This window comes from Hemitrygon akajei, chromosome 15 (genome assembly GCF_048418815.1).
Source record: "Hemitrygon akajei chromosome 15, sHemAka1.3, whole genome shotgun sequence".
NCBI classification, from domain to species: domain Eukaryota; kingdom Metazoa; phylum Chordata; class Chondrichthyes; order Myliobatiformes; family Dasyatidae; genus Hemitrygon; species Hemitrygon akajei.
The window spans coordinates 80,454,841-80,477,738 of NC_133138.1; positions in this window are offsets into that span (position 1 = coordinate 80,454,841).

Sequence of the window (22,898 nt, forward strand, 5' to 3'; positions counted from 1 at the left end):
TGCTTCTCCCTGTAGATGTTGCCTGGCCTGCTGTGTTCCACCAGCATTTTGTGTGTGTTGCTTTATTTCAGTTCCTTTGTCTTTGCCACATCTAATCCCAGGATGAAACTTTCCTTTCCAGAACATCAAAGCTGTCCTCTTACTTCAAAAAACATTCACCATTGATGTTGCCCTCATCCATATCTCCTCCATTTCCTAGACACTGCCCTCACCCCATCTTCCTGCAGCCTTAACAGGGATAGAGTTCCTCGCGTTCTTATCTACCACTTATCGAACACATAATTCTGTGCAACTTCCACCATCTTCAATGGGATCCCACACATCTTTACCCACCCCACTCTCTACTTTCTAAAGGGATTGATCTCTCCATGATCTCCTTGTCCATTCAATACCACCCACTGATCTCCTTCCTGGCACTTACCCCTGCTAGCAGAAGAAGTGCTATACCTGCCCATTCACCTCCCCCCTCACCTCCATTGAGGGCCCTACACACTCCTTTCAAGTGAGGCAACACTTCACCTGCAAGCCTGTTGGGGTCATCTACTCTATCTAGTGCTCCCGATGCGACCTCCTCTACACCTGTGAGACTCGATGTAAATTGAGAGACGACTTTGTCAAGCACCTTTGCTCCACCTGCAACAAGCAGAATTTCTTGGAGGCTAACCATTCCCATTCCCACACGTCCATGGACTCCTCTACTGCCAAAATGTAGCCATTCTCAGGAAGGAGGAGGAAAATCTCATATTCCGTCTGGGTAGCCTCCAACCTAATGATGTGAAGTTTGATTTCTCTACTGCAGTAATTTTCTCACCTTCTCAATTCCCTCTTCTTCCATTCCCCACTCTGGCTCACCTCTTACCTCTTCTCCTCTCCTCATCTACTTATCAATTCTGTCTGGTGCTCCTCTTCCTTCCCTTTCTCACATGGTCCATTCTCCTCTCCTATCAGATTCCTTCTTCTTCAGCACTTTACCTTTTCAGCTATCACCTTCCAGATTGTACTCCTTCCCTTTTCTCCACCTTCTTATTCTGGCTTCTTCTCCCTTCTTTTTCAGTTCCGATGAAGGGGCTCAGCCCAAAACATCGACTGTATTGTGTTAGTCCGGGTTTCCAGCATCTGCAGAATTTCCTGTGTTTATAATTTGCAGGTTGTCCATATTTTCCCACTGGGCAGAAGATACAAAAGCCTGAAATAATGTACCACTTGCCTCAAGGACAGCGTCTTTCCTGCTGTTATACTACTGAATTGTATCCGAGTACAATAACATGGACTCTTGAACACATCCTACCTTGTTGTGGCTTTCAGCCTTAACGTCTATCTGCACTGAAGTTTCTCTGTGACTGTTAACACACTATTCTGCACTCCATTATCGTTTTATCTTGCACTACCTCAATACACTGATCTGTGTAGATAGTATGAAAGAAAAAACAATCACTTCCCGTCAGTGAAAAACAATTCACCAATTGCCTCAAAAAATCTGTCCTTTTGGTATTCCACATGAGAGAGAGATACAGAAGTTAGAGCTGGGGGTGCAGAGACAGAGATCCTGAAAGAACAAAAACGTGTCTGATTTTCATAGAGTATTGGCAATAGGATATGGAATGATGGAAAATTCATAAAATGTTTATATTCAATGCAATTTAGTACAGCTCTTGAATTAGACAAGGCCCTGAGAAATGACAGCAGCGAGCATCTGTTGCCTCTGTATGGAAAAAGGCCCCTTTCGTACTAATAAATGCATTGTAACAAGCTGGTTATCAAGAAGTATGTACATGAGTCACTCTTTGGCACTAAAGCAAGTGTATATTAACAGCAGATGCACCAGTGCTCTCAGAGAATGAAAGGTTTGATGCAACATTGTGAGGTCAAAAATACTTGTGCTTTTCTCTGCGATTGCTTGAAGGCTAAAATATTTTTTTTTTACTTTACAATAAATATATAATTGTTTAATTAATTCCTGTTGCTGACATTAAACTCCACTACATGTAATGCTGTCTACGATAAGTACAAATGTACCAGGAACTTTGGATCCTTTATTAGCTGTAGATTCTTGGGTAATTCTATTATAGATGCCAGATTTATTACAGTTACTTTAAGTACTGATGAGATATTATTGAAGTATTGTAAATATCACAAAATTGCTGGAGTTCTTGCTTGAGATATTTTGGAATCAAGGCATGCTCCCAAAGCACGAAACTCAGCCAATTCTATCATGTGCGTAATCCTCCTCACCACTGAGGACATCTTCAAGAGGAGGTGCCTCAAGAAAGTGGTGCCTCACCATTGCTCACCATCTGGGACATGTCCTCTTGTCATTGCTCCCATCAGGGAGGAGATACAGGAGCCTGAGAACCTGCACTCAACAATTCAGAAACAGCTTCTTTCCCTTCACCATCATTTCTGAATTGTCCATACCACTACCTTGTTATTTTTTCCTTTACTATTGATTATATACTCGGCTCTGCGTTGAACTGAGGATGTGGCCTGCTCCGGCTGTCTTAATGCCTGGCTTCATATCTGTGCACCCACTCTGTTCTGAATGCTGTTTACTTACTTCTGTTGTTTGCACAATTTGTTTTTTTTTTTCTCTCTGCACATTGGGTGTTTGGCAGTCTTCTTTTTTAATGGATTCTCTGTTCCGTGACTGCCTGGGAGGAGACAAATCTCAAGGTAGTATAATGTACACATACTTTGAACTTTGATTTATTTTTGTAAATTTTTAGCAATGTTATGTCTTTACAGCATACTGTTGCCACAAAATAACAGATGTCACATATCTAAGTCAGTGACAATAAATCTGATTCTGATTCTGAAATTTTTCTACAGTACCACACCAAAGTAATGCAGTGATTTTAGTGTATGGATCATGAAAGGAAGTGCACAGGGCTGTACATAATGATCTTTGCTGGATACACAATTTTAAGCCTAAACTTTTGTATGCAATTACAGGGGTGGGCGCAGTCTTTAAAGTAATACAAAAATTTAATACAGTATAATTCAATCGTACTCCATTGGTAGAGAAGAAGCCACACAAAGTAAAGAGTAAAAGTTTACAATCTGCCTTAGATAGTTTCACATTATTTAGCAATGACACACATGAGGGAAGCCAGACAGTCTGCAGTTGTCATGTGATGGAATGAGCACTGTGGTCACATGAAAACCAGACAGAATGTCAAGAACTGAAGCAATTGATTGCATACAGCATTTCTCTTTTGTAAGAAAGAATGTGTGACAGGAGCTTGCCACTCATCCATTCCTGCTGCAAGAGGGAGGTGCTACTGGATTTGGACTCACTGAAGTCACCTGCAAACCTTAATCTGCAAATACCATTAGGGATATCGGCAGAATGTTCTTCACTCTTATTCTTTGACATATTTTAAAAGTGTTTTCTTATCGCAGCTGCCTTTAGTACTTGCTTCGTTCCTGCACTCTCTGCTAGTTAGCAAGTCACATCCTTAAGTTTTGCCAGTGCATGAAAGAGTATGAAATTGTTTTCAAACATGGATAGTCACGTTAAGACAAAGATGCACAAAAAGGGAATGTGGAACAAAGCATTTTTTTTAACTTAGTTGAGCTGTTGCAAAGCATCAGCACTGTTATGCAATTAAATGCATTATATTCAATACAAGTTAATTTCTTGATTCTCCAAATTCCTATGTGATACAAGTAGTCTGAAATTATATTTGTATTCAGCTTCAAGTGGCCTGCCATAACCACAAAAAATTCTGATGAAGCAAAACTTTTGAAAAAATTTGCTGCCCTGTGTAATTTGTATAGGTATACTATATATTTGCATATTTGTGTGAATGTGGGTTGAGGAACTCAGCAAATAATTTTATGAGGTTCTGGCCCTTATAAATAGAGGCACAGAATACAAGAGCATGTAAACTTTGAAGAACCTTTATAATGTGCTGGTCTGACCACAGATGGAATATTGTGTCTAATTCTGGGCACCAAACTTCCTGAGAAAAGGGAGATGTAGTATAGAGAAGAGTTGCTGTCTTATAACACCAATGGTGATAGCTTATTTCCTATTTTTGAAGATGTCTGTCTGCATTTGGAATGTTTTCCCTGTGACTGTGTAGGTTTCCTCCAGGGGCTCCAGTTTCCTCCCAATTTTCAAAAATGTGCAGATTGGTAAGTTAATAGGCCATCATATCTTTGCCCCCAGTGTGTAGGCAATTCATAGAATGTGGGGAGAATAAATGGGATTAGTGTAGGGCTGGTGGAAATGAGTGGTTGTTGGCTGCACAGACTCAGTGGGACAAAAGATCTGTTTACAAGTTGTATGACTCTCTGACTTCATTAGCCTAAAGCAGGCATCCCCAGCCTCTTCTATACCATGGGTCAATACCGTCAAGCAAGGGGTCTGTATCTGGTCTAACAATAATTCCAGGGATAAAGGATATTAGTTACATCGATAGATTGCACATGCTGTGAATGTTCACAGAAGAGCTAGCATAACTCCTCACAGCGATTGCAATCTGTGTTCAATTCCTGCTACTGTCAGTAAGGAGTTTGTATGCTCTCCATGGGATGTTCTGGTTTCCTCCAACATTCTGAAGACATAAGGTTTCGGGTTAGTGAGTTGTGGCCAGGAGGATGGTGACAGTTGCAGGCAGCCTTCCGCAAACCTCTGACCGTGTTGTCCATTGACACAATTGGCGCATTTCACTGTATGTTTTGATGTTTTGATGTACATGTTGCAAATAAGACTCAACTTTATCTTTAGAATGATTGTCTGATCAAAATGTTTAAAATCTGCACAGAGTATATAAAGAGAAACTGTTGTCATTAGTGGAGGTGGAGGAAGGGATTGATCAAGAACTAGGAGCACAGAATGAAAGCAATCTGACTAAAGCAACAAAAATTACATGTAGGGAAAATACTTCTGCGGTAATTGTTAGAGTACGGAATGCACTGCCAGATCATGGAGTTGAAACAGATTTAAATGCGGCATTTGGAAAGATGCTGATAGAGAAAAGAATTCAAGACTATAGGGAGGGGCGGGGAAATGGGAGTAACTGTTGCTCTTTCATTGAGTTAACATCAGCTTAATGTGCTTCTTGGTCTTCTGCAACTTCTCCATGATTGTACAAGGTTAGCATGTCACTGAAGTACTTTTGAATTATAAACGCATTGACAAAAGAACAGAGAGACAATTGTAGGCTGTATAGTGCCACACACTTAGTCTGACTTTCAACTGTCCATCTCATGTTTAAGTCGATGTACCTATATTTGTTCTGTATAACTCAATTCCAACCTTAAATTTCAAATACTTAATTGATCCAAATAACAATTGATGTTAAGCACCTTTTTGCTGCAACTTATTACAAACAACAACTAACTCAGAGTGGATCAATCATAAGTGGGTTTATTTTACTTACAAGGGAAGACAAGCATCACACAAGAGCTGTTGATAACTTAGGAAAAACAGAGAGCATAGTCACTCCTTAATACACGTGTACAGCTACTGCACATCAGCTCAAGGGCAGGGTGCAATCTGCATGTCTTCTTAATCAGTGTACTTGGCATTCTTCCAGTAATGCATCTGCTTTTCTGCAGTTTGTCATGTACTCAAGGTCCATCAGTATAATGTTGCATAAACACTATTAGCAAAGCACTCTGATATGATACAGGTTCCTTTCTGACACAGACAAAAATGCATTTTGTCACTACAATAAAGCACTTTTCCTCATTACAGAGCTCCAAATTTCTGCTATTCTTTGTATATAAAGCATTTCTAAGCTTTATCCTCAGTGCTGGGTCCTAATTTTCAGAAACAAACATTGGAATTGCAGGGAATAGTTAGGCAGCAACTGGAGAAAGAAGCTCAGAGTTAATAGTCTCGAACAAAATAACGTTGCAACTTTCAGATGCGGAATAAAGCAATTGTTGGAAATACTCCACAGGTCAGGAAGCAACTGCTGAGAGAGAAAAGCATGGTTAACATTAATTCATGACTTGTTCAAATTCAGATTCATTATCACATATGCATCAAAACTCACAGCAAAATGTGTTATTTGCATTATCAACCTAAGGATGTACTGAGGACAGCCATACATTCTGGTACCAACATAGAATGTTTATCATATTTGCAAAACACACAGGCAACAACAGCGGCGACAGAACAACTGGAAATCAAGCCCTTTTCCTCTCTCTCATCCAGCCACTCACACTTGGACACACACAGACAGTCCCCTAACCGCAGGCCTCAGGCCTCCTGTGGACTTGAACTCACAGACGTTGGGCATTTGACTTTATATCAGACCTAGTATCTCCAGCAGATGTAGGAACGACTGGTTACTTGAAATGATTGAATTCATTACGGAGCTCAGACAGCTGCAACATTCTCAAGTTTTCTGAAGTTTTACTTTCACATATCTGACCTCCCCCCTCGAAGAACTTCTAACCAGCAGAACTAATTTCTCTACCATATCGGTTCCCACTAATTATTGAACATTATAATCAAATTGTCCTCCTCCCTTCCATGGAACACAACTGTGCATTGTATAACTTTACCTTTAATGTCTGGTTATAATTCTGGTAAATATAATCTACAGTTTTTCAAAGGCCAGTTCTTCTTAAAATGTGGTGCGCAGGAATGACCATCGTGGTCAGTAAAGGATTATAGGGATCATTAACGTATCATAGATCAATACTGCAGAAAGATTAATGGCTCCCTGGTCTCTACATCTAAAGGACAAGGATAAGTTAGATAGAAATTAAGATGCACCTACTGAAACCCCTGTTTGGACTTCTATCTTCCTGTCATTTCAACTGTCATGATATCCTTGTGCTGTGCCAAACCCTCACTAATAGCTCTCAATGATACCTCCCATGTTGGATTTTTATCTGGAATTTATTCCGTTTGTTCCATGGATTTTTATAAAGGATGACCATATGGGCCACATATGAAAATCTAGGGAGACAAAGAGTGAAATCATTTCCCTTCTATGTTTAGTAAGTTTACAATTATTTGGTTTTTTCTTTGAGCCTAGTTCTTAGCCTCTTACTTATTATAACCATACACCAATTACAGCACGGAAACAGGCCATCTCAGCCCTTCTAGTCCGTGCCGAACGCTTACTCTCACCTAATCCCACCGACCTGCACTCAGCCCATAACCCTCCATTCCTTTCCTGTCCATATACCTATCCAATTTCACTGTAAATGACAATATCAAACCTGCCTCTACAACTTCTACTGGAAGCTCGTTCCACACAGCTACCACTCTCTGAGTATAACCATATTTTTTAGAGATACGTCACATTTACAAGCTCTTCTGACCCAATAAGCCCATGTCACCCAATTACACCCATGTGACCAATTCAGCTACTAGCTCACCTGACTTTGGAATGTGGAAGGAAACTGGAACCTACACAGTCATGGGGCTAGCATACCAACTCCTTACAGACAGCAATGGGAATTGGACCCTGATGGATGGTGCTCCAAATCATTTCACTAATTTCTTCCCCACCATATCTACACTATTGTTCACTTGCTTTCGTTTAGCCTCTACACCTATCATTAATTTTACTTTACTCCACCAAGAACTTTACTCCAGATCTGTATAATTCTGTTAAAATTTCAGATAAACTGCTCCCCTCCCCTTTTCCTTTCCGGTTTGAGATGGTGCTGGTGATGCCCAGCGACTACTTATTGGCTGCAAAATACAAAAGAAAACTACTAAATACCTAATTATTAATGATCACAGCTAACAACGGAAAGGTCTGCAGAATTGAGCCAGGCGAGTGGAGGTGAAGGCGAGGCATAGCGGAGCCAAGCAGAGGGAGGAACAAGGAAAGTCCCAATGTCTGATCAATTCTAACGCTGGGCCGAATTGGAAAGGTTGGGTACAGGCCACGTCATGGCAGCGGGGTCCGGGCCCAAGGGCTGTCCGAAAGTGAAGAACAACCTGTTGGTTGGACAATTTAAACACCAGGCCAGATTTAACAGGTCAGGGTATCAGGATGGGAGGTGAGGGAGTGACAGTTTTGCCTGGTTCTTCTTGTTGCTTCCATTTACTCAGCTCTGCTTTTAACTGAGACTGTGGCCTGCTCTCCCTGCAGTAATAACTGGATTCACATCTCTTCTGCTGTGACTTTGACTCGGCTCTGCGATGAACTGAGGGTATGGCCTACTCTAGCTGCAGTGATGCCTGGTTTTGTGTCACTTATAGCATTTCATTTCTGATTATTACTTGCTTACTTTTATTGTTTACATGGCTTTTTTCTCTCTACACATTGGGTGTTTGACGATCTTTTTTTTAAACAGGTCCTTTTAGGGTCTTTTTGATTTTGTGGCTGCTTGTAAGGAGACGAATCTCAAAGTCTTGATGAAAACCTTGATAATAAATGTACTTTGAACATGGAATTTTTCTTTCATCCCGGTCCATCCAGTGTAAGAAGAACTGGATGTACCAAGCAGCAAGAAAACCTCAAACCCAACTCCCCCTTCCCCATCCAAGCTGCAATAGTTCGTTTTTATTTCCCTTCCAGTTGCCTATTCCAATTGACCATCATCCATATATTCCTTCCACTGGGTCCATTTCTTCTACTGCTCCCTTATCCAGTCCATGCTCCAGCTTCCTTTCTTATCTGATTCCATTATCTGCAGCCCTTTGTAACCTCCATCACCTCTCAGATACTGCTGCTATTTTCACTCCTATCACCCTTCTTTGCATGGATCCACCTATCATCTGTCAGATCGTGCTCCAACCCTTTCCCTCACCTCTTTGCACTGACTATCTTCCCTCCTTCATTCAGTACCGAGGAAGGGTTTCAGCCTGAATTGCCAACTGTGCATTTTTCTCTACAGATGCTGACCGACTTTGAGTTCCTCCAGTAACTTGCCCTTTGCTCCAGACTCCAGCAACTACATTTCTCCTGTGTCTCCGTTTATTCTTTTCCTGGTTCTGTTTCAGTGCAGACCTCAGTGAGGTGGAACTACTCCCTCCAAAATTATTTCTTTTGTTATATATTCACCTCTCTTAAGTGTTTCCTTCTTTCCCCATATGTCTGCTCTCATTCCATCTTCCGCAGGACAGAACAAAGATAAAGTTCTCACCTTCCACGTATCAGAGTTATCTTCTAAAGTTTCCACCTTCCCCTCCAGCCCCATCTTCCCTTCTCCTAGTGTGATGGTATTGGTTTGGTGACTGTGAATTTCTAAACTCATACAAAGCCCTTAGACTTAAGCCATATTGAATATAAGTAGCCATGAGAACTCTCACTAAATTGAGCTTATACTGCAAATAACCCATCTTCAAAGGCTAGTTCACTTCCCCGCTTATTTTTCATGGAGAGCTTAGGTGCCAATACCCACTGTTTGAGCAATGGGTCCCCTCTTCCTACCAAGGAGAAGATACTTACAGCTGACAAAGTAGTTTAAAATACAATTCATTTATTTTCAGTGATACACCTTTAAATCAACATATTCTTAAAACATATTTAACAGCCAAAGAGCATTTCTATCTTAAATATTTCCAAATTTCAAACCATTTGTAAAACACAAACTATTTTCAAAATGGAAAGCATAAAGCACGAAACATTTCTTAAGCACTGTGGAGGCTGCAATTACCAGCCGCACCATCATCCGGGCATATTAAAGTGTCCTGTAGCCAACCATCCTCTTGACAATCTGGTAAAGGACTGAGCTGTTGCATTACACCAGTCTAAGTAGATGGGGCTGGATAAAGTCCCACATAGGAGATTAGTGGGCAAAATTAGGGCACATGGTATTGGGGGCAGAGTACTGACATGGATTGAAAATTGGCTGGCTGACAGGAAACAAAGAGTAGTGATTAACGGGACCCTTTCGGAATGGCAGGCTGTGACCAGTGGGATACCGCAAGGTTCGGTGCTGGGACCGCAGCTGTTCACAATATACATTAATGATTTAGATGAAGGGATTAAAAGTAACATTAGCAAATTTGCTGATGACACAAAGCTGGGTGGAAGTGTGAAATGTCAGGAGGATGTTATGAGAATGCAGGGTGACTTGGACAGGTTGGGTGAGTGGGCAAATGTATGGCAGATGCAGTTTAATGTGGATAAATGTGAGGTTATCCACTTTGGTGGCAAGAACAGGAAGGCAGATTACTATCTAAATGGAGTCAAGTTAGGAAAAGGGGAAGTACAACGAGATCTAGGTGTTCTTGTACCTCAGTCAATGAAAGCAAGCATACAGATACTGCAGGCAGTGAAGAAAGCTAATGGCATGCTGGCTTTAATAACAAGAGGAATTGAGTACAGGAGTAAAGAGGTCCTTCTGCAGCTGTACAGGGCCCTGGTGAGACCCCACCTAGAGTATTGTGTGCAGTTTTGGTCTCCAAATTTGAGGAAGGACATTCTTGCTATTGAGGGAGTGCAGCGTAGGTTCACAATTCCCGGAATGGCGGGACTGTCATATGTTGAAAGATTGGAGTGACTGGGCTTACATACACTGGAATTTAGAAGGATGAGAGGGGATCTGATTGAAACATATAAGATTATTAAGGGATTGGACACACTGGAGGCAGGAAGCATGTTCCCGCTGATGGGTGAGTCCAGAACCAGAGGCCACAGTTTAAGAATAAGGGGCAGGCCATTTAGAACAGAGATGCAGAAAAACTTTTTCACCCAGAGAGTGGTGGATATGTGGAATGCTCTGCCCCAGAAGGCAGTGGAGGCCAAGTCTCTGGATGCATTCAAGAGAGAGTTAGATAGAGCTCTTATAGATAGCGGGGTCAAGGGATATGGGGAGAGGGCAGGAACGGGGTACTGATTGTGTATGATCAGCCATGATCACAGTGAATGGCGGTGCTGGCTAGAAAGGCCGAATGGCCTACTCCTGCACCTACTGTCTATTGTCTATTGTCTATAACTGGATTGTGCCATTCTGCCACAGCCAGAGGGGTGTTCTCTGAAGCTGCTTCATTTATGCTGTATCTTTTTAAGGAGAGAAGTGTTTTTTCTCCCCTGTAATTTACTATGGACTGGCCAGCATCAAATATAAACCCGCAGTCAGGAGATGAGTGGTGTCTCTTGGTTTGAGGAGTATTTACTATATTGTAACCAAGTTTTGTTTAACTGATTCAAGTTTGGACTCTAGAACAGTTCTGTTGAGTTTATGGACATTTTGGGTAATAAAACCCCTATTTTTTTTCACCTTTACCTGCTCTCCCAGTTTTCTGCTTACCCTGGTCTTTCACAAGTACAAAGCATTAAGGATTTCTTTAATTCAAAGGATTTCCAGAACACAGGTACAATCTCTATAAACTAAAAAAATGTACCAACAAGTTGCAGACAAACTAATCATCTATCACATAAAATGAAGCTGGAGGAATGGATTCCAGTTCACCTTGTGTTTCTTTCATGTTTCTTGATGTTCCTTACCCAATTCTAAGAAGCCTGAACTATTCTCTACATTTATATCCTTTCTCTCCAAATTAGGTGACTTCATAATTATATGAAATTTCATCAGATACCATTTTGATACAAGTGGTCTATAAGCAATTTTGGAGCTATAGACCTCAGTTTAATATTCACAGTTTACAATTAATGCTGCAAGTCCTATTAAGCTAACCTCTGAGTACATAAACCTCTCAACTATAAACATAACTGTTATTGACATGCTAAATGTTATTTTCCATCTGTTCTGCAAGCTTCCTTGAACTAAGCAACTTAGGAGTCAGCTTGACTGTTTGGAATTCCCAAATTAAACAACCCATTGTCTAATACTGCATCCTCGAGCAGTAATAAAGCTGGTGCAGTGACTGTCATCTGCTTTCTCGCAGACAGAACATCTTCTTTGCATAGAGATATGTTCAAAGTTGTTCTATAGAGAGTGTCTTTCTAACTTCAAGCTAATTATTGCTTTCTATTTACATTTTAAGAACTGAGCACTGACTTCCATTTTTGACCAGAAGATAAACAAAGCAATATAGTTGGATGTTTACTTACATCTGTTCTTAATCTTACAAGTGGCAGTTGTGTTTAGAAAGCAAGGTTAGCAAACAAGAGCCAGGAAGTGAATATCTATCACACCCACCTCTTGCTAAGCAAAGATCACTAAACCAGCTTCTTCCTACTGATATCAGCTTCAAGATCAAGAATCCTGCCAAGACTCCTCTTGGGGACAGACTATCAGACTACCTCCATCCATTCCAGTAGGAATCTTCGCTCTGATGCTCAAAGCACTCGTTGACTACATCCCAATGTAAGGGTTTCCTGTGTGATTTTCTCTTTAAAATATTCACTTTCTCCACCATCTCAGCTGCACACTTTTCCCAAACCTCAAAGGAATGTTATCATCATAATTTTCCATAAACATGCAACAGCAATGCATCAGTGTCAATATTATAATGTCTTTATCAGTCCATCGTTAAAATCTTCTTCCCCATAAACAGTTCTTGCCATTTCCTTGATGCAAGCTTAACTCACTGTCTCTGTCACTCTTAGTTCATCAGGTCAGCTGGCAAAGTCTCTCAATAAGCTGAAGATAGTTCATCTCTTTCATAGGGGTGTTTGCATTGCTTTTGATGCGATGTACAGCTTTACTCAGGATTCCTAAAAACAAGTCTTGCAAAACAAGTTACTGATTGCATATCGCTGTCTTATTTTGCCTAATGATTAGTAATCTCACATTTTAATTATAGAAAATTATATCTACCAGTTATAATGATTTCACGATATAATAATGTGTAAAACTGAAACAGAAGTAAGGAAGAGTGCAGTTCTCCTGTTTAGAATTGTTTCTATAATTTTAGAAAAATAGAAAATCTACAACACAATACAGGCCCTTCAGCCCAGAAAGTTGTACCAAACATGTCCCTACCTTAGAAATTACTAGGGTTACCCATAGCCCTCAATTTTTCTAAGCCTCATGTACCTATCCAAAAGTCTCTTAAAAGACCCTATCGTATCTGCCTCCACCACTGCTGCCAGCAGCCCATTCCACACACTCACCACTCACTGGGTAAAAAACTTAATCTCCTCTGTACCTACTCCCAAGCACCTTAAACCTGTGTCCTCTTGTGGCAGCCATTTCTGCCCTGGGAAAAAGCCTAAGGACTCAGACCCCAAGATCCCTCTGATCCTCCACACTGACAAGTCTTTCCATTAATACTACATTTTGCCATCATATTTGACCTACCAAAATGAACCACTTCACACTTATCTGGGTTTAGAATTTTAATTCTAAACTACCAGGAAAAAAAAGTCAAAACATAAGAATTGGTTATGTCCCTCCCATTGGAGTACACACCAACTGATGTGCTGTAACTTAACAACCATACCATCTGCATATGTCTCTTCATATTTTTGTGATTCTGGATTCTGGGTATAATTGTTCAGGTCTTCTGTCTTTACTTTGTTAAGGATTGGATCTAACTGAGAACTTGTGTGTTTTTCCAGAAAACTTTAACTGAGCAAAGCTGCTCAATCTGTTCTGTCAAACCAAATATACAAACTATTCCAGTAACATTAGGTATTAAACAAATAGCAATATTAGTAGGCTTAATGGACCTACTTGTTGCATTGTAGGAGTACCATATATGCAATATATGCTTATACCAAAATGCATTCAAGTAGACTTCAGAGTTCAAGGGTTCTATCTCCATTTCTGAAGAATAGGTACAAAAGTTATTGGGAGTTTGTTATTCCTCAAAGGTAGCTATCTTTCTTCACCAGATAAGTTTTTTACCATTGTATAATATAACATACAAAATTTATAAAGGTGGATTAACTTGCTCTTCACTCTTCCAGGTATGAACCAGAGGATTAAGTAAAAAGGTGAATACAGGCAAGAGATATCAAAGCAGACATGGTCATATGAGAGATAATGCATGCAAGTGCATGTGAGGTATGGGAGTTAACAGAGTCTTAGTAATGGAATCATTTATACAAAAAGCAGGGCAAACTTCTATCCTTGCCGACTTCAACCTTTCAACAAAGAGAGCACTACAAAAATAATAATTCCAATAGCTAAGGAGATTATCAATCAGAAAACTGCAAAACAAAATCAGTAACCTAATTTAAAGTAGTACCAATCCTCCCAGAAACTATATTCAATGCTGCAGAAGCTAGATTTACAACAGCTGGAAAGACCTTAGCTATTGTTTCTGCTGGAGTAAAGCTGCTCTGGGACTTGGTTTGAGCCTGCAAAGGAAACTTGTAAAAAAAATCTGTCTCATTGAGTCAGTTTGGTTGCTCATGTAATGTACAGGGAAAAATTCCTTTAATTTGACTGAGTTTCCTCTAGTCATTGATGATGAATATCAACAATGTTCTTCTAGTAGATTGTTTGCTGCATCTATCATAAATCATTCATTAAAAGTGGATGCATTTCTGTCTTAAGATAAGCAACATAGATTAAATAATAAAATTACTCCAAGATTTATTTCATGGACCTTAAGAAGTGAGTGATCTTCTGATAGTAATATGCCTGATCAACTTTTGTCATCAGAAATTTCTACCTTCCAAATCAACCAAAGAATCATATGTGAGTGCGTGAGTACTGTCAAGGCATGGTTGTACAGGCAATTTTACTTCAATGTTTTAAAAATCATGAACATTGTTTAGGACAGATCATTTTTCGTATTTGCTTGTTGATAACACCATGTAAGTAAATACATAGCAATAATTGAAGGCTTGTCTGTGTACGTAAAATTGCCTATTTAGGAACTGGGGTCCGGTCCGGAGCACGCCTTCCGGGTCTTGCTCCGGTCCGCAGACTCCGGACTCCGGACCTTGTAGCCAGCCCTCCTGTCACACGGAACCATTGGATCATCTTGGCTTAAGGAGGTACACCTGTTGCCTATTAGGGGCAGGTGTTTATAAGAAGCTCGAGGACTGAGCCTAGTTGTGGGGTGGTTCTGCTCTGAAGCTGGTTTAACTTGGACTGCTGGCTCTGAATCCTGTCTGTACCTGTTTTGCCTGCTGTGGATCTGGTTCTGCCCTGGTTGCTGCCCTGTTCTGTAACCTGTTCTGCCCTGGTTGCTGCCCTGCTTGGAATCCTGTGCTGCCCTTCTGCCCTGGTTGCTGCCCTGCTTGGAATCCTGTGCTGCCCTTCTGCCCTGGTTGCTGGCCAGTTCTGTATACGCTCTATCTGGTTGGTCTTGTTCCCCTGCTTCTCTCCTGTGCGCTGGTCCTGCTGTTCTGCCTTATTTGCCTTGCCTGTGCTGTTGGTTGCCTTTACCAATGTACCTGGTGTATCACGGTAGTCCTGCTGCTCACCCTGGACCCAGCTTCCTTCTGAGCCCTTGCCTCCCTCGGGCAGGTCTGGCTGGACAGCCGCTGCCTGGTGGGGGTTCTGCCCTTTCCACCCATTGCTCCCTAAGGGTTGTGCCCTGCACCTGCCCAGGTGTCTGTGCCTTGCCCAGGCCTCTGTGTTTCTGCCTGAGTGGCAGCCCTGCCCGGGATCCATGCGGCCTGCCATGAGTAATCCTCCGGTCCTGCCTCGTCCGAGCTCTGGGCCCCTCCGGTCCTGCCTCGTCCGAGCTCTGGGATCCAGCACCGCCTGCCTTACCCCTTGCATGCAATGGCATCCCCATCCTGTCCTACCCCTAGCACTTTAGTGTCTGCGTCCTGCATTTGGGTCCAATCCTGCCCCCGTTCCTGACAGTAACCCAAAATTTAGCATTATCAATTGGTCTCCAATAGTGAATTTTGTTATAGGTTTGTTTCCTTGTTTTTCAACTTGTAGTCAAGCTCTATCTGAAATAGTTCTGAACTAATTTTCATTGTAAGATATTATTCTATTCACGACTGTTTAAGTAAGGGCAAAGAGGGAAATCTGCGTAGATACAATAGTCTATGGGACTAAAATCTCCAAAATGGTTATCAACTTCAATTGACAGGGAGGTAAACATTTTCATTTTATCTCACCTTCTGGAGTAGAGGCCAAGTCCATGGGTATATTTAAGGCAGAACTTGATTGTTTCCTGATCAGTCAGGGCATCATAGGATATAGCAAGAAGGCAGGTGTGTGGGGTTGAGTGGGATCTGGGATCAGCCATGATGGAATGGTGGAACAGACTCAATAGGCTAAATGGCCTAATTCTACTCCTATCTCTTATGGTCTTCTGTTTCAGGGAATGTTCCTATCTCATCTTCCCATGGAAAAGTCTGGATCAAGGGTTTTGCTGAACAATTTAGAACATAACCCAGAAATGCAGAAAATTGTCATGTTATCTTGACATTTAACAATGGAATGGAATTGTAGCCATAGTTGAAGAAATAAAAATATCTAAAATCTTTGTAGCAAATGATGTAGCTGTGAACAAACACCAGAGACACAGTAAAGCTGGAGGATATAGAAGTCTTTATTCAACAAAACAAGCAGCAGGCATCATACTCCAGCCACTCTTGGCAGACGAGGCCTGCTTGACCCCAATATTGCACGACATTTTTATATGCTGAATATCAAAGGAGGAAATGCCATCGTTTCAATGTATCCCTAATGCTCCTTTGAATTACATATAATTTTCAGACACCTCCAACATTCCAGACATTCAAAATGAATGTTATTCCCCACGGTCTCTCAAGTTGCATTCATGCATATGCAGATGTCTCAGATGATCAACCCAATCTGCAGCTCCGGGAAGACCATTGTTCTGAGTTGCATTTTAAATTAAAACTGCAATCCACATTCAAATCTGAAGACTGGTTGCTGTTAAATTAATATTTGCTATATACCCTAACTCCAGAAAATGCCCTAATAGCAATTATGATCATATACTTGTTGGGCATAAAAGGAAAGTACAAGACATGTCTAATGGAGAAGTTTATTTTTCCCACAATGTTCTAGCCTAACCGTTTCTATGTCATGTTCCCATGAATGGGACCTAACAGTGTCTATACTTTTCTTCAAATGTAGAGGGATCCATTTCAAGAGATTCCTCTATTAGTTTACCTTCAATATCTGGGCTGCAATCTCTCAGGTTTGTTAGGATGTTATTAATCATTTCTGCAAGTGATTCTTTGCCTTCACATGTATCTGCAGTATGTTCATTTCATCTGCAATGCAGTTTGACTGAATGCCTAAGTGGATGATAACAATCGCTTTGTCAGAGGAAAGGATTAATGTTTCCACTAGTACTAGTACGTTTCCATTAGTACACTTATGACCAAGAGGTAAGGACTATTTCATCATATTTAAATTAGGATCATCATTGCTCACAGGTTCCCTTAATCTAGTATTCTCTGAGTCACAAAACTTCTAGGGGTGTCTGAGCTAGATGAGACAATTTCTGTAGTATATACAATTTGACTATGTCAAGGCAAATGCAAGAGGGAGAATTGAAAAATATTATATAATTATTATCTCACAGATACTGTGTATTATAGAAACATAGAAAACCTACAGCACAATACCGCCCTTTGGTCGACAAAGCTGAGCTGAAGATGCCCTTACCTTAGAAATTACCTAAGACAACCGATAGCCATCCAGTTTTCTAAGCTCCATGTACCTATCCAGGAGTCTCTTGAGAGACCCTATCGTATCTACCTCCACCACTGCCACCAACAGCCTATTCCACACACTCACCACTCCCTGTGTAAAAATCTTACCCGACATCTCCTCTGTACTTAGTTCCAAGCACCTTAAAACTGTGCCCTCTTGTGCAAGCTATTTCAGCCCTGGGGAAAAGCCTCTGACTATCCACACGATCAATGCCTCTCATTATCTTGTACACCTCTATCAGGTCACCTCTCAACCTCCATCGCTCTAAAGAGAAAAGGCCGAGTTCACTCAACCTATTCTCATAAGGCATGCTCCCCAATCCAGGCAGCATCCTTGTAAATCTCCTCTGCACCCTTTCTATGGCTTCCACATCCTTCCTATAGTGAGGAGACCAGAATTATCCCTTGACAATATACCCATGTGATCTTCCTCAAGTGAACCGGAATTTTTACTTTTCTTTTTGGATCTAAACATGTGTTTTATCTTCACAAAACATCTCAACCCCACCCCCTCTCCCCACCACCGTTGGTATGTAGGTGTTCCATGGTGGACTCATGTACCAGTCAAATGTAAGGGCTCCGTTCATTCTGAGGGAATAATAATTCCTGCAGGGGCAGGTTTGCTAACAAGAGTTGCTGAAAATCTGAGCAAACACACAAAATGCTGGAGGAACTCAGCAAGCCAGGCAGCATCTATGGAAAAGAGTACACCAGCAAGTTTGCTGTTATCTATGGTGACAGTTTTACTTATGTACTTGTTCCCCTCCCGCTCTTGATTACCACAGTTCTCAATATCTCTCCCTAAAGCAAGCGGTCTCCAGGGAAAGTGTTTGATTATGTCTTTGCTGAGGGACTGGTGTGGGAGAGCACTGTGAGTGCGATCATCCCGAGAAGTAAGATCAATCTGATGACCCTACGTGCCCTTTAGAAGAAAGGGGGAACCCTGTGCCAGTATCTCGTTGTTCTTATGTGAGGACAAGCAGTAATTCTGCTACCACCATGTGGGTGTGCAGGACCTTTTCAACAACCTGAAATTGTTCATATTTCGGGTGTTGGTTAAGAACTATTCCACGTATGGTGCGGGGATTACACTAGGATAAAGGGATAATGTTATAGAATAAACCGGGTCCCAGTCTGCCCTTGTCATTTGTTCTCAAATCTTATAAACTGATCTTATAAGTCCTGGCTTTTGACTATTTTACTCAACACAATACTAAGTCCTCTGAGTACATCTGCAACATTTATTTGTTTATAAATCCAGACATTTATCTGGCATTGATGTCCACACTTGCGTGGAGGTGGTACAAAGATTATGGGCAATAACATTAAGAAGAGTTGCTGAATACGGCCCAGACGGCCTGTAACCTCCCAACATTCTGAAGTAGCCACTTCCGAATGTTTCAGTGCCAGCTGGAGGCATGGCGCATACTGCCTGCAAACTCTGGATAGACAAATGTCCAATATCTTGATGGGATGTTTATACTAGGGAAGCTGCAGCAGCTCCCTGTACAGAATCCTGTATTCTTATTTTACTGGTTATAGTCAATCTTTTTTTTAATACTTCTAGTGCATATTCCCAAGACCTTAAGCCCTATTGGATATAAATAGCAATGATTACTCTCAGTAAAGGGAGATTATACTGTAACTACCCAATCTTCAAAGACTAGTTCACTTCCCATTTTATTTTCCATGGTGAGTTTAGCAGTCAATTCCCAATATTCAAGCAGTGGGTCTTCGCTCCCTACTAAGGAGATGATACATCCAGCTAACAAAGTCATTTAAAATGCAGTTTATTTATTTGCAGTGACATACATTTCAATCCACACTTTCTCAAGACACATTTAAAACTCGCAGTGGATGTCTATCTTGAACATTTCCAAGTTACAAACCATTTGTAAAACTCAAACCATTTTCAACATAAAGCATAATGCACAAAATATTTCTTAAGAGTAGTGGTCACCAACCTGTCGATCGCAATCGACTAGTCGATCTTTGAGACTTTCCCAGTAGATCCCGAAAAAAAATGAAGAATAAATACACAAATACTGTTGAGAGATTGTTTCCGGGTTGTGGAGTTTTAGTCCCGTTCTTTCTGCCCAGTGCGCATGCGTGTAACTCCCCGCACTACACAGTGTAATTCAGTAGTCCCCAACCACTGGGCCATGAGGAAACAATATGAGTCAGCTGCACCTTTCCTTATACCCTGTCACGTCGACTGTTGAACTTGAATGCACGCGAGGTTATCAGTCGCGTAAACGCCGTGATACCCTTGCACCAGGGCTCACTGGTTGGCCTCGGGCGGCCGGCAGGAAGTGCCATTGCTACTGGCCTGGAGCGCGGACAGATGGGTGCCACCTCTGAACCTGTTTAGCGCACCGAATGTTCGTGGGGAATCCGGGGTTAAAATATTGGCAGACAAGCTAATTTGGGCTCAGCATTTCATAAGTATCAGAGCAGCTACCTCGTTGTGTTCTACTGAAGCAAACTTTTGTCAGCTGATAGATCCTGCAAGGGAGGCGGGCGGGTCGGTCGCTCTATCCGGACTGCGACCACCGCGGCCCCGGCACAGGGACCTTCGGCCTGACCTTGTCCTCTCACCCCACACACAACCAGCTGCACCTGGCTAAGGCGCCTGGTGGCAGGTGGGCGGGAGGTTGTCTAATGAAGCAATGAAGCTCTCAAAACTGCTTCCGTACCCTGGGTCTAAGCACCCTGCACTTAAAGACAAATGCGTTGAGTTTTTTGAGCGGAAAAAACGTGAGCAGTGTGGGACAGAAGCTAAGTGCCGAGAGCCGTGAAAACTAATTTGCAGAATAGACTGGACATAAGGAACCTGCTTCAAGTATCGCTGTACTCCGGTCGTGTTTAATACCCCCCCCCCCACAGATACAAATTCTATAAACTAAAAAAACATACCACCAATTTAGTAATAGATTCTAGTTCACTCCATGTTTCTTCCAGGTTTCCTAATGTTCCTTACCCCATTCCTAATAAGCCTGAACTGCTCTCTACATTTATACTCTTTTTCTCCTATCTGAGTGACTTCACACACATATGATATTTCCTCAGATATCCTTTTAACACAAAAGTTCTAAAAGTATTTTTGGAGACATAGACCTTTGTTCATAGTACACAAATAATGCTGTAAAGCTAAACTCTTTAAGTACATATACTTCTCAACTATAAACACATTAGTTATTGATATGCTAAATTATATCATCCATCTGTTCTAAAAGCTTTTGTGAACTAAGCAACTTAAGAGTCAACGTGTCTGTTCAAGAAAACTCAAATTAAACAATCCATTGTCTCATACTACATCCTTGCAATGACTAGCATCTGCTTTCTCACAGGCAGAGCATCTTCTATGTATAGAGCTATTTTCAATGCTGTTGTATAGCAAGTGCTTTTTTAACTTCAAGCTGATTACTGCTTTCCATTTACTTTTTATGAAATCGAGACTCAGCTGTTTATGAACAGAAGTTAAACAAAGCAATATAGTTGGAATTTTACTTACATCTGTCTTTGATCTTACAAGTGGCAATTGTGTTTAGAAAGCAAGGTTAGCAAACATGAGCCATGAAACAAATATCTTTCATACTACCCTTTATGAATTTCACAGGGAGTTATGGTTTGCTCTTCCAACCCCATTCATCACTCCCATTCCATGTCACTTCCCCATGCAAATGGAGATAATGGAACATCTGTGCATTCACCCCTTCCCACCATCAAAGTACAATTCAATCATTACTGATGAATCAGTACATGGGGTAGGAGGGATCTCTAATTGTGTTGACTGCTTTTCTAAGAAAACAAGAAGTGCAGACAGAGTCCATGGAGGGGAAGCTGGTTTCCATGATGTGCTGAGTTGTGTCCTCAGTCCTTTGAAGTTTCTTGCAGTCTCAGGTAAAGTTTAACTATCTTAACCGATCTCCATGTGGTCTGCTGTCTCATGCCTCACTTCTTTTTTTGAAAGGAGTCTTACCGTCTTCCTCAATTTGGAGAAAGGGTCACTGATCAAACACATTAAATGGGTTCTGTTTCCACAGATGCTGCTTGACTGACTAAATTCTTCCAGCATTTTCTGTTTTAGTTTCTAATTCCAGCATTAGTCATTTTATTTGTTTTCCAGTTCTATTCTGATCCCATACCTTCCTGCAAGTCATGCCCAGTAATTAAGCTGAGACAGGCAGTTTGCTCATGTAAAGGTCCCACAAGCAGCAATGAAATAAATTATCCAATTATGTGTTGTAGAGGAATAATTTTTGGGTGATCACTAGGGAAAGAGCCCTACTTATCTTCAAAATATCACTCATCAAAGAGAACAGGTTTTATGATTAGTTTACTAATTGTTTAAAAGAAAACTTCCTTAATATTATACTGGAGTATCAGAGTGGTCCTTGTGCGAAGGTTTCTAAGTGTGTGACTTGAAAAGCAGGGCCAAAAAGTCCACATGACCAGCTTCAAATTATGTCTTTGACTTATGAGAAACAGTACAAAAACAGATCTGCAGTTTGCAATTCCAAGTTACAAAACAACTTTAACAATGAGGAGCTTTGAATCAATAAAAGGCGTCAAGAGCATTATGCTCAAATAGGATATTTCCAGTTTGTTGTACAGTGATCCCTCTACAAACATGTTTATTTCAGGACAATAACATTGAGGTATAACATGTCACTTCTCCTTGATTATTAATAATAACCAATTGAAGACAAGAAGGCAATAAACTAGTGGTAATGACATTGGATTATCCACTAGTGAACTTCCTGTCTATATCATCTGCTGGAGTAGCAAACCCCACAACCATCACATGGTCTTTGCTACATGTCATTACAATTTACTGGTACAGTAGAACACTGGTTGTGTTTCATCTCTGGAGTAGGAATCCAAAAGCATGGAAATATTAACATCAAATCCCACTATGAATGCAAGTATGGAAATCACATTTGGTCAGTTAAATATAGAATGGAATTAATATCAGGAGATAGTGACAATGAAGTATCTTCTGGTGTTTTTCTGTACATTTAATTATGAATCATTTCTACTGCCTAAGTCAGAATTTAATTCATTACCATTGTATATCAACCTTGCCCTTGATAGGAAGTTGTATAAAATCCAGTAAACAGAGCAATCCAGATCTAAGCAATGTTATTTCTAACCTGAGCCGGAACCCAAGTAGTTAATATCAGAGAAATTTGCAAAGAGGAACTAATATGTTGGAAATATGCATTCTTAATATTAGCAAAAGATAACAAAAATATTCCAGTGTTTTTAATCAGGCCTTGGCATTTATCCGTTTTGGTCATACAAGGGAGAAAACTAATTGGTTTAATTTCCAATCCAAATGATAAACAGTGAATGGAAACTCCCTAACTTTTCTTTGTGAGTGCCATAAGTAACTGAGAGACTTACTTTCTTTTTGAGGTCATGTAATCCAGTTAAAATTTAATTTAGGAG